Source organism: Puma concolor, chromosome B4 (assembly GCF_028749965.1).
Source record: "Puma concolor isolate L17-30 chromosome B4, mPumCon1.1.hap2, whole genome shotgun sequence".
NCBI classification, from domain to species: domain Eukaryota; kingdom Metazoa; phylum Chordata; class Mammalia; order Carnivora; family Felidae; genus Puma; species Puma concolor.
The window spans coordinates 36940074-36953593 of NC_141673.1; positions in this window are offsets into that span (position 1 = coordinate 36940074).

Below are 13520 nucleotides of genomic sequence, written 5' to 3' on the forward strand. Positions count from 1 at the left end.
ATCATGACCCAAGCTGAAGTCAGACGCTTAACCGACTGAGCCATCCAGGCGCCCCTTAAACTTTTTTTTTTTTTTTTTTTTATCATTTATTTATTTTAAGAAAGTCATGGAATTTAGATTTCAGGGAGGAGGAAGAGAAAAAAACATGACCTGGTTCCTTTAAAGGGATGGACAACATTCATTTCACTTCATTTCTGAGCATGTGCAGCTCTGCCGCGTTCCTCTTGGATACACCTAAAACACAAGCGAAGCTATACGGCAGAAATGAGTACAAAGATGATGGAGTGATGGAAACAAGTGACGGGATGGAGTTAGAGATGGGATGGAGTCAAGATGGAAATAATCAGTGTGTATGGAGACGCTGTTCTTCCCCTAATGTCCTAATTCAAACAATTAAACCCACTAGAAATTTCCTGTTATCATTAATTCATTCAATTACTTACTCTACAATCTTAAGTGAACTCATGCTATGTGCTGAGGTTTGTTAAGGTCCTGTCTCAGGAGGCACATCCTTCCCTTCACATTTTACAAATAAAAAAATAGAAATGCAGACAATCAGGGCACCTGGGTGGCTCAGTTGGTTAAGTGTCCAACTCTTGGTTTGGGCTCAGGTCATGATCTCATGGCTTCATGGGTTTGAGCCCCGCCATCAGGCTGTGTGCTGGCAGTGCGGAGCCTGCTTGGGATTCTCTTTCTTTCCTTCTTTCTCTGCCCCTCCCCCACTTGTACTGTCTCTGTCTCTCTCAAAATAAATAAATAAACTTAAAAAAAAAAAAAAGAAATGCAGACAAGTGTACAAAATCCTATTCTTAATACCAGTAATGAGAGAGAGAGAGAGAATACAATCTTAGCATGAAATATATCTAACTTATCTTTTTAAAGCTTATGGGGTGTTGAAGACTTGAATAGTTTAGCTGAACAGTCTACGACCTATCAACTAAAAAGAATATTATTAAACCATTTAAAAAGGACGAAAAGCATAGATAACATGAAAAATGCTTATATTATAATAGAAAATTTAAAAAACAAGATGTAACATAAATTACAGTATATATTAAAAATACTAAATATAAAGGCAAAGAAATTAATCTAAATGTTAGCTTTGGCTGTGTTTAGATTGACAGGGCTCTAAACATCCTCCTTTTCTATCTTCTTCTTCCTGTTTTTATATATTTCCAGATTTCCTTTTATGAAAATAAACATCATATAAAAGAAAAATATATATAATCTACTAGATAATGTCTAAATTTGGCTAATATTTTAAGTGTACATCATTGCATGTTCCTTTTGAACTTTTGTTACTGATATTTATAAAGATGTTTTATATTATAGCTTTGGGTTTCCTTCAGCCTTTGAGCCCAAGTGTACAAAATGTATCTATCTTTTTATTGCTTGTACACTTGTATGTCACTGAATTGTCCTCTGATGATTATTACCTAATAGGAAAGAGAGCCACAGATCAGAAGAGGTTTATGAGATTGTGGAACAGTAAACTTGGCTTTTTCTCTCTGATGCTACCCTATTTTATTTTGAAATTGTAATTTTTAATAAGACTCCCAAAGAGCCCAACAAAAATACTTGCAGTGGTTCTGGGTTTCTAGAATTAGTCAGTATCCATTGTGTGTTAATGTGTGACTTTCGCGACATGAATGAAATATGCAGAAAAAAATGTTTCTAATAAATATTTGAGAAATTTGACATCATGATAGAAATTGAAGATAACTATATTTGACTCAAGGCCCCACTGATTCTCAGTCCTTCGTTTACTATTGTGTGCACTAATTTTAACATATTCAATCAGTGAAAACTCATTTATATATTCGAGGTTGAGAATTTGTGGTCATTAAGACAATGACTTGAGCTACCTAACAATAAAAATGTGTGTAAATGGCAGAGAGATATTTTTCCATAAATTTAATAGAATAAACATTCCAAATATTTGAGAAATGGTTATTTATGTATATTTTAGGGACTCTATTTTTATCACCATCCCACCACAACTGAGGCCTGGTTAAATATCTTTGAGGTAGGCTTAAATCAATTTACACTGCCCTAAGCTTAATAAGTCCAAACCATCAGGGTTTTATCAACATAGCAAAATAAAAATTAGTCAGGATAAAGGTATTTATACTCTACTGTATATGCATAGATGGGTGGGTGTATGAATGTGACTATGTGTTTGAGAATGTATGTGTACCTTTCCTTGATGTAGGCACTGATGGCACCAAGGGTGGTGTGAGAGAGCTTGGCTTCCTGTCCCCATTTCCATCAACCTCATTTCTATATTTTTTATATGCATGATAGATGCTTCCTAATCTTCTGAGAAATACTATGTAAATGCAGCTTCAAGATCCATCTCACATCTTTCTCTAACTAGATGGTCCACCCTAAGACTCCTAAGCATCATATAAATAAAAACTCTGGAACAGCCCTCCCAGGGAGATCAAGGGGCTCTGGTGACTCTTCCTGCAGAGAGCCCTTGCATCTATCACCTTCTCCTGGACACCAGGTCAGTTTAGTCTCCCACAGATCTAGTTTTGCATGGGTAGGCGTCCCACTTCCAACCTGTAGCTGTGAAAAAAATGAAATTAAATCTTACTCAACCTCTGTCTTGCCAGGATGATAGGAAATGCAGTATGTCACTATTAATTTTTTTTTTGAGGGAGAGTAGGTCTTGTCATTCCTAGAGTCCCACAAAAATTCAAGAAACTTATATAGTGCCTCCAAAATGAAAAGGTCCACTTCAGTTCATAATGTTCTTCCCTGAATGTCATTCATTCATTCATTCATTCATTCACCAAACACTGATAACTTACTAATGGACATGTACTGTTCTAGGCACTAGAATCAATGAGCTACACATCACCATCCAGGCCCACTTGGACCTTTGATGGCAGGCAGCTCTGTGGCTCCAAAGCTAAGTGTGACCACTGGTGGGTTTGCTGATGCTGACTGGCCTGAGCTAAAGCTCCAGCTTCTCTAAGTCAGCTCCTAAACCCTTCCCCATAGGGGACTCACTTCTTCCAGACACCACTGCTACTCTCCCTCTAGCTGTCTCTGCCCATCTTTACTCTCTTCCTTCTCCCCACTCAATACAAAACACACTCTCCACTTCTCCTTTCCTCCAATGTTTCCCTTCAGAGCATTAAAGCCCAGAAAGCAGGTTATCTGTAAGTAACTTTTGCTTTTTGTGCTCTAACACAAACCTCCTCTCTGGTGAGCAGACACAAAGGTCTGCTTGGAAGAAAGGGCATTGGGGAAAGTTTACAGAAGAATGAAACCTAAGTTTGTCTGACAATAAGAAACCTTGAGGGAAGTGAGGTGAGGTCCTGGAGAGCCTTTGCTTTCCTCAAGCCTGTTCACCTTTGGCTTCCCAGGGATTTTTTTTTTTTTTTACAAGCTCAGTCTAACCTGTTATGAAATTGAATTTAGGTTGATTTTTTAATAGGCCAAAGGACTTAAGGTCAGATCTCATGAACTTTATCTTGGCTCTAACATTTGAGTGATTCTGGGTCCTATTTCTATAATCTTATCCAAAATAAAAATAGATAAAATGGAAATATTCTAGGCTTTCAAGAGTCTATTTTTCCTATTTAATCATCCCTATATCCTTTAATCTTTGCTAATTCTCTCTAGCCTGGACACATTCAGTACAATTATCTGGGGATCAAAGCAATTGAATGTAAAAAAATAACATTTATAATTACTCCCACCAAAAAAACCCCAAAAAACCCAAAAACAAACAAACAAAAAAACATCTCTACTTCATTTATATCTCAGGTAGGAAAACAACATTCAGTCACTGAGCTAAAGCAAAATCAAACAAATCACAGGGAATTTTAGGAATGTGTGATACTCAAGGCATTCTGTGATAGTTTAGCTCTTCTAGAATCAAAAGCTAAACTTTGGGGTTTTGAAGTCAGCACTTATTTGAGAGTCTAGACATCAATGAGCTGATGTGAGAAGGAATATAATTTGGTTTTAGAATGAAATATAAATCTTACTGTGAATAAATGAGGGGTACAAACTCTGTAATTTGCCCAATTTTCTAAATCATCTTCACAGCTAATCTTATGGAACATAGCATTTAACTTTGACTTTGGACAGCTTTGGCATTTCTGTACTTGAGGGTGGCTATGAATCACTTGAATCTTAAACCATATATACTCTTTTTTCTATTTCTCTTTTTTCTTGTTTCTGGCTCAGAAACAACAACAACAACAACAACAACAACAACAACAACAACAACTCAGAGATGGGGTAGAGATCCCTTTCTGGTAAACAATATATTCTTTCCCCTTATCCAGTCCCCGCCATCCTTACCCCAAATACTTCTTTGTCTTGTTACCTGTATGTGCCCCACACAATCCCCTTTCCTACAATCCTTGGTAGGAATCCAGTTTTTATTTCAAGTCTTAGACATTGTAAGGGTAATATATGAAAACAAAACAAAAATGCCTTTAATGCATGCTGGTGAAGAGCTTTGGTAAGTTTAAAGATTTATTACTCTCAAAGACAAATGTTTAAGAGGTCTCTTTTAAAATGGAGTTTCTATGGAAATCTTATATTTGCTTTGGAATTATTTGTATATTAATCATTTGCATATAGCTGGATGTGTGCATAAGAAGAAAATCCACAACTCCATCTCTGCCATGGTGACAGTAGGAAAAGGTGGGGTCGAATCAATGATTTGGTCTTCTATAAATATAGGAGTAGGCGAGATCAGTAGTGGTAATCTAACTACCAGGGAAGTATTTTCAAGAGTCAATTTTTGCTGGAATCTGTCCTGCAGACTGTATAAGTTTTAGTAATATTACTTCAAGTGTATTACATTTCTAAACAATTTAACTAATATTTACTGTACCTTTTGTAGAAAGGAAGGAAGAGGGAAGAAGGGGATGACAGGAGAGAAAGAGAGGAATAAATGTGATTAAATGTATACAACACAATGGATTTTTCTAGGTATTTTCATAAGGCACCAATGCATAGATCTCTATAATTGAGAGTTAGATTTACGATATTACTTATATTTTTATAAACTTATTTTGAATCTGAGAGCCTAAAATTTCAAACAAGAACCTGAAATATTAATTTACATGCATAAGCACATTAATCAGCCTCAATGTCAAAATGACCTAGAGTGAATAGATACTATGAAGCTGAAATGGATCAGACTTTTCTTTTCAAATCATTCTTAATAATTAAAAAATCCACCTCTCAAAATAAACAAGAAACCCAATTCCTTACAAAAATTTAAATGCATGCCATAAGTTTTTTACATCTAAAACATAAAGAAGAAAGGTTTTCTCTTCTTATTAAAAACAAATAAAGCTATGACTGGAGTTCTTTCTATACACCCGAGATTATGCTAAGGTCTGTAGCATAATCTTCTCTTCATTGTTACATCCTGAGATACAGTTTTCTTCACTTTACCAAGAGGAATCTAGGTCTCTAAGGTCTTGTGGATATGATGTGTAGTTCAGGATTCCAGCCTTGGATTACCCAACTCCAAAGTTCACACTCTCACTTCTTATAGTTCAGGTATCTTATAGCTTTGATATGAATATAGATTGAAACCAGAAATGAAAGAATAATGTTTAAAGGAGAAAGCATCTAGAGCCTATGTCAATAAGATTAAATTTGCCACAGATCAAATTCAAGCAAAGGGAGCATTTAGGAGCTGGTCAGCTCACTAAGACCACACGAAACCACTGAAAGCAAATACATGGTGAAGTGAAGGCAGTGAGGGAAAGTAACTTGAGGTGATGGGACCTTTATATCTGACTGCTAAGCCAGTTAATAACATAAGAAAATTAAAATTAATTGATTTCAAAAGCATCTATTGAGTGTATCCTATATGCCAGGAAGAGACACAAATGCCAGGGTTACAAAGACAAGTCTTACAGGGAAAAGCAGACAGTATGTCAGTTAGGACTCCTTGAGTTCAAGTGATGGAATACCTGATCCAAACTGGTTGAAGCAAAAAGAGGTGACACTGAGACCTTAACTGAGGTCATTGAGATGTTCCAGTGGCTATGTGGTTTCAGGCATGGCTTGACTGGGGCCCAAATAACGTCACTACATGTCCCCCTACACTCAGCCCTCAGCAATCTTGGGCTTATGTTTACCTTTACTTTGTCCTACAGGCGAGAGGTTGAGAGAAATCAAATAACCTCATAGAAGGACAAAAGTCCTAGAATTGAATATTATTGACTCTGATTGCCTTGCTTGAGCATATTCATCCATGAAGCAATCATTGTGGCTAAGGGGATGAGAGGCACCCATTGGCTTAGCCTAAAGTAGGTGCTCTGGTTCTAGAGCTTACAGGTGGTGGAATTAGTACAGGAGGCAAGGCAGTGAAGACTAGACAAACCAAAACTCTTATCTTAAAGTCATAAGAAGAAGGAATGGACTTTAGGTAACCGAGTAAATGTTTGCCAGCTGTACGCAAACAATTATTTCAATACAATGAGCCAAGGGGTGAAATCAGAGAGTAGGAAGTTTCTAACGTGGTGAAATGTGACATTTATGCTGAGTCTTGGGGATAAATGGAAATTGGTCAGGCAAATGGAGGAAAAAGAAAAAGTTACAGCAATGGAAAAAATAGGATAGTTTTGGGGAATGGTAAGGAGTATCAGCCTGTAGAACTGGATGTTGACACTGTGAGAGACAGAGGGAAGGAGGGGGTGGGGGTACTGTCATAGGAAAGATCATGAATTCAGACTTCATTTACTGACTGGTTCACTGAAGTTTCAAACAGTGCCCTAAGACGAGTTGGGAAACTTTTTCAGTAGAGGGCCAGTTGGTAAATATGAGGTTTTGAAGGCCATATGGTCTCTACTAATTACTCTGCCTCTGTAGTGTGAAAACAGCCATAGACAATACATAAATGAATGGACATGGCTGTATTCCAATAAAACTCTATTTACGAACACTGAAATTTGAATTTCATATAATTCTTACATCTCAAAAAATGTTATTCCTAATTTTTTTCAACCATTGAAAAAGTGTAAAAACTATTCCTAGCTTAAGGATGGTAAAAAAATTTTTTTTTTTCTAATTAAAAAGAAGAGGTAGGCCAGGTTTGGCCTGTGCACCTGGTCATAGTATGCCGACTCCTGTTCCAAATTGATCAGTTTTATATTTTTGGATTGCCTAAAGCAAAGACAAAAGGGACAATAGAATAAACAGAGATTAGGGCAAGAAGAGATCTTAGGAGATCATAGCACTGATCCAGGTTGAAGTTGGCTCATTATAGATGAGAAACTGAGTCTTGATTAAGAAAGACAAATTGTGAACCAGCTGATGAGGTTCCCTCTGTTCCAGGGTTAAGCCCATCAAATAATCAACTGGGAGTTATTAGAAAGAGAGCAGGATAGAGGTTGGTTGTTCAGGTGGCAGAGAAGGGAATAATATAATCTTCAGAGGTAGACTGCATTTCCCAAGACTTGACAGATGTGGCAGGGGCCTGGGTCAGTTTTGTGGGGAAGTACAGGAGGTGCTGGGACCCCAGGGTGGGGACAGGTTGTGGATAGCTCCATAGACGCTTGGGGTCAGTGGATGAGGTTAATGGTACCCAAGGAAAGAATGCCATCAAGGGAGGAGATGGCTTTCAACTGCTTTTCAGTGGGTTGGAAAAGAATCTCAGTGGTGATCATTGTGGACTAAAATATGAAAACTCTTCCCTCTTCTGGATTGTACAAGCCCTCATGTTCTTTAATGATTCCAAGAGAAGAAGACATTGTCTTATGGAAACAGACTGAGTTGGACTTTCCATTATCCAGGTGGCTAGATCCTGAGCCAGATTAAATTTCAGGAATGTGAGGGGCGCCTGGGTGGCACAGTCGGTTAAGCGTCCGACTTCAGCCAGGTCACGATCTTGCGGTCCGTGAGTTTGAGCCCCGCGTCGGGCTCTAGGCTGATGGCTCAGAGCCTGGAGCCTGTTTCCGATTCTGTGTCTCCCTCTCTCTCTGCCCCTCCCCCGTTCATGCTCTGTCTCTCTCTGTCCCAAAAATAAATAAACGTTGAAAAAAAAATTAAAAAAAAATAAATTTCAGGAATGTGATAGTTTCTGAACTCTGTCACATGGTGGGAAAATTCACACCAATGACTGATAGGAAATTTGAATTTTCATTACAGGTATTTTAGCTGAGAGTTTGCACTGAATTTCTGTTTACTGATTCTAGTTAGTCGGGATATACTATGGAACAAGCAGATTTCATCCTTAATCAAGTCAAAAATTCCAATTATGTAATAGCAAAGAAGCATTTCTGCCATCCTGAAAATTTAGTCACTCTGTATACGGTGAGAAAGTGAAGATTTCTTGACAAAAACATGACCCACCCTGGAGAAAAAAAACTCCAAGCATGGGTCCTTCACCCTATGAATCAAAACAAACCCATCCATGTGAAGTATTAGTCTGTAACTGAAGCATTTATATATAAAGCACAGCATAGTGCTACAATGAATGCAGAGTTTCTTTGTAAGACGATTTATCAAGTAGAAAGGAATTTATAGACATCATATAAGAGAACACTTGCCGTAGTACATTTGGAACTTTTATTCAATTTGTAGTATTCATTATATTAAAGTTAAATTCAATAGGCTTTATATGAATAAATTCTTTCTGAGATTTTTTTTTTCCAAAGGGCCTATTCAATGAAGTATTGCTAATGGCCACTTAATCATCCAACTAAGGCACAGATATAGTACTGTGGAAAGTAAAATGGTTTGCTCAAGGCCACTCCACTCATGTAAGCACTGGAAAGCAAATGGAAGTCTTAAGATTCCTAACTTAGCTCTCGTTTCTACCATTATTATTGTTCCTGTTTTTTCTTCTACAATTTATACTAATGCATGCACCTTTATAATTTTGAGTAATTTCTGATGAAGAGGAGAAACAAAATCATTCTGCTTAATATATTTATTTCCCCTGTCCTTGGAATGTTTCCATTCTTTCATTCTTCTATTTGAAAATAGCTAACGAGTACCTCTTCAGTAATAGACATTGGACTAGATGCTTGGGAAACAAAGGCAAATAATAAGTAAGCCCAAATCTTACTCTGAAACAGTGGTGTTCACAGTACAGCCAACCATAGGCTTTGGCTTCAACCTGCTGGCTTCAGCCCAGAAGTTGTTAGAAGTGCAAAACCAGACCCCCAATATCAGCCAACAACTTGTGTTTTAACAACTCCGAGTGATCCTGTTCTACACACAGGTACGAGAACCACTGGTCTGAGGAAAGTAAGATAAGCAAATAGATTCACAAAACATTTCAATAAAATAACAGGTATGTATAAATTTCCATTGGAACAGAGAGAAGGAAGTTTCCAATCTCTTCTACATTTGCATAGAAAATACATGCCCTATCTAAAATGAGTGGATGTCCTTGGCAGCCTCCCTTGCATAAAACATTTCACTGTTCCCTATTGTTTTCAGGATAAAGTCCAAGAGTCCTGGCACGCCATTTAAGGGGTTCCAGGATTTGGTTCACCTTCTTTCCAGTCTCATCTCTTGCCACTCCATCATCATACAACTTGTAGCACAAACACATGCATACTATTTTCACCTCCCCTGTGCCCAGAATGCCTCTCTCATGCCTCCCCCCAACCCTGGACAGCATTACGACTCCCTCAGTAGAAATTCCCTAAGAGAAGTCTCCTTTCTTACAGCTCTCACGACTCTAGCTGTGTATTACTCTATCACTTGGTTTATCACACTGTATTGTTTCTCAGTTTTTCTGTCCATCTCTGTCACCTGACTATTAGCTCCTGCAAACAAGAATGTTCAGTATTCATTTTTGTGTTCTTAATGCTGATGCATTTTGTGTTCTTAATGCCTGGCACCAAATGGAAGGACAAAAAGTGTTTAATTAATGCATTTTAAGGAAGGAATATATTTCTTTCATAACAGGTTTCTGTATTATATGGTTAGCCTTTCCAATAGGTTTATTCTCACTCTTCAACTCCTGAATTATTAGGGCAGTACATGGATTGGAAAGTTCCTACGGTTTCAAACGTTTTGAATTATAAAGGTTGTTGGAAAATTAATGGAGAACATTTAAAATAAGAATGTTAAATATTCTCATTGGTATAAATGGCAAGAATGCTTGTAGTTTTCTTTGGAAATTTTTTCTGTGGATATCTGATAAAATGCTTCCCTCTCATTTGTCAAAACACAATGGCCAGACTAGAGGATCATCCTTATCTGAAAAGGACATTGTTAATTCATTTCCTCCCCATCTTGTCATGTTATACCAATTTTAGGGTTCTTTGCAAATCGACACTTTGTCTCTGTCATCTTTACTTACTATTTATCCAAAGATTTAATGGGTACCATTATGTGTTAGTTCTAGAGCTAAAAATCGGAGAGCTACAATATAAATACCATGTATTGGGAAGCATGTGACAGGCATTGGGAATACTATATACATACTATGGATGTTAATGCTACCCATAATCCACAAGGCAGGGACTGTAATATCCTTGTTAATAGAGAGATTAAATAATTTGCTTAAGGTCATATGCCTAGTAAGTTACAGAGCCCCAGACATGAGCTCAGGTTGCTCTGATTGTATTATGTTCTAATAACTGTATATTGTTCTTCTGGACCTCCTTCTTGGTTTCATGCTGTTAGTTAGACATTTTTAATTCCATTTTCATAGATGCCTCTGTCATCATGTACAAAATTTTGGAATGCCTAGCAATTAGATTTCACTTTAGCATATATACCTTTATTTTTATTTATTATATGAAATTTATAGTCAAATTAGTTTCCATACAACACCCAGTGCTCATCCCAAAAGATGCCATCTTCAATGCCTATCACCTACCCTCCCCTCCCTCCCACCCGCCATCAACCCTCAGTTTGTTCTCAGTTTTTAAGAGTCTCTTATGCTTTGGCTCTCTCTCCCACTCTAACCTCTTTTTTTTCTTTTTTCTTTTTCCTTCCCTTCCCCCATGGGTTTCTGTTAAGTTTCTCAGGATCCACATAAGAGTGAACACATATGGTATCTGTCTTTCTCTGTATGGTTTATTTCACTTAGCATCACACTCTCCAGTTCCATCCACGTTGTTACAAAGGGCCATATTTCATTCTTTCTCATTGCCACGTAGTACTCCATTGTGTATATAAACCACAATTTCTTTATCCATTCATCAGTTGATGGACATTTAGGCTTTTTCCACAATTTGGCTATTGTTGAGAGTGCTGCTATAAACATTGGGGTACAAGTGCCCCTAGCATATATACCTTTAGAGGTAGACATCATTCATTCCTCAGTCCTTTGTACGAAGAATCTATGTTACTCTCCTCTGTCATGCATTAACAGTGACCTTAAAAAATTATTTAGATGATTAGACACTATAAATGGCTTCAACTCAATTTTCATGCCATTAATTCATTCCACAAATATTGATTAAAGCATGAACAGGATATGTCTAGGTCCTGGAGCTATGAAGGGAAGGAGATAGTGTTTCTCAGAGAGAGATTGTATCCAAAGACAGATAAACAGGTAATTACTACAGAGACTGTCTTGGGAACAATAGCACAGAGAGCTATAAATACAATAACGGAAGGACACATGCTCTACAATTGGGACTGGAGGAAGAGTTGCAAATATATTCCTAGAAAAATAATCCAGTCGATACCTTCCACTGAAAGACAAGTGGAAATCGTGCTAAAGGAAGAGATTATTTCTGTATAGATGCAGGCCAAAATTCACATTCATAGTGCCTGTGAGAAGAGGCAAGGTAGAAGGGTGTGCTGGAGCTCTTTTGTTTTATGAGTTTAGAAAAATGGGAACTCATTGAAGGGATTTAACCAGAAGAATGGCATATTGAGTTTTATAAAAGTTTCTTTGGTTTCTGTATGGAAAAGAGAAGAGATAAAATAAATGCAGGGAGCAAATAAATCCATCAAGTGGTTGTGGCCATCATCCAAGGGCCCATGATGGTGACCTAGTGTAGGGGCATTGGTGTTTAAAGAAGTGGGTGGACTGAAAAGATATTTATGAGTTAGAATTGACAGCACCTGATGGGGGGTTGTCAGTGGGGGAGGAACTGGAGAGTGGGATTGGAGATAACATCCAGGTTTGTGACTTGGGGCAGCTTTTACCAGGCTAGGGAACTCAGAGGAAGATGATGAGTCCTGCTTTTGAAAGGTTGAGTCCGTGATGCCAGTAAAACATCTTACTGTGGATTTGGACCATGCTGTTCACAAAGACATTTACAGAAGCCTTAAAGGACATAAGTATTAGGAAATGTCTATAGTGTGTCAAATGCTTTCTTAAAGCCAAATTATCAGAAATTACCTCTTTTTGAGCTTAGGTTAAGGCTGAAGTCCAACATTTCCTTATAACCCTTAAAAATTTTAAATGTATACTTTGATATGATGCTTAGTATCCACTTAAGCCTAGTTTTGATGGGCATGATTCCAGCAATTAAAATTATATAATCAAAAATAGATATTCCCCACATGTCTCAACAAATTAGCCATCCCACAGGCACCACTGAACAGATATTTTCTTAATGTTCAAATTTTAACTTTCATTGGAAATCAGATTACTGAAATTAATCCTAGAATAGCCTAAATTTAAGAAGCTTTTTTAGTATTTTCATTGATTGAAATGTGTTTGTGAAGAGCCTCCACCAGCTCCTGCGGTGAATCAGCAAACCCTACCACCCAGAGTCAGCCATTGTTAGTGTTGATCAAGGTTTCTATGGCCATACAAAAGCCCTCCTAGAGAAGGCATCAGCATGCATCATATCAAATATTGAAACATGAACAATCTCGAATAATCTCTGTCATAAATACAATTGGTCTGATGAAAGTGACTTGATTCAAATCCCTGAACAAAGACTGTGCATATTCTTTGCAAGTCTCAAATATAATTTCATTCCCTCCACAGTAAAAAATAACACTTGCGAGACTTTTATGTTCATCGGGCATAGTCATTCAGATGAAAGCAACCAAAAGTGAAAAGCACAGCACCTAGCAAGTGCTGTTGAATTTAAAATCTTTCTGGGTTTGATCAGAATCTTTCAAAGTCCTTTTTCAGGGCTTTATCAACCTGATATTCAAAAATGCAGCAAAGAAACAAAGTAACATAATCAGAGAGGGTATTATAAGGTCTGTTAACAAAGTAGCTCAGACACGTCAGTTGAAGAGAAACAGCTGTGGATGCTGAAACCCTTAATAAATTAACCCTCCTGTTGCTATTTACAAGAACTCTCTGTCATCATGACTGTTGTGTCTGTCATTTGCACCTGGTATGAGAGTCTTTTGGAGCAACCACATATCATTTACACACAGTCAAGAGCCATTGCATTGTGGAAACATTATTTCTAAATGCTGACTCCTTTGAATTTTAACAAAGAAAATGCTTGGATGCCTATTGGAATAAATAACGCATTACACTGAAATTTATTAACTAGAAGATACGCATGATCTTATTTTTAAAAAAAATTTTTAGTTCCTGTGTTTTCTGACTGGTGATGCTTAATTAATCCTAGTTATTGTCA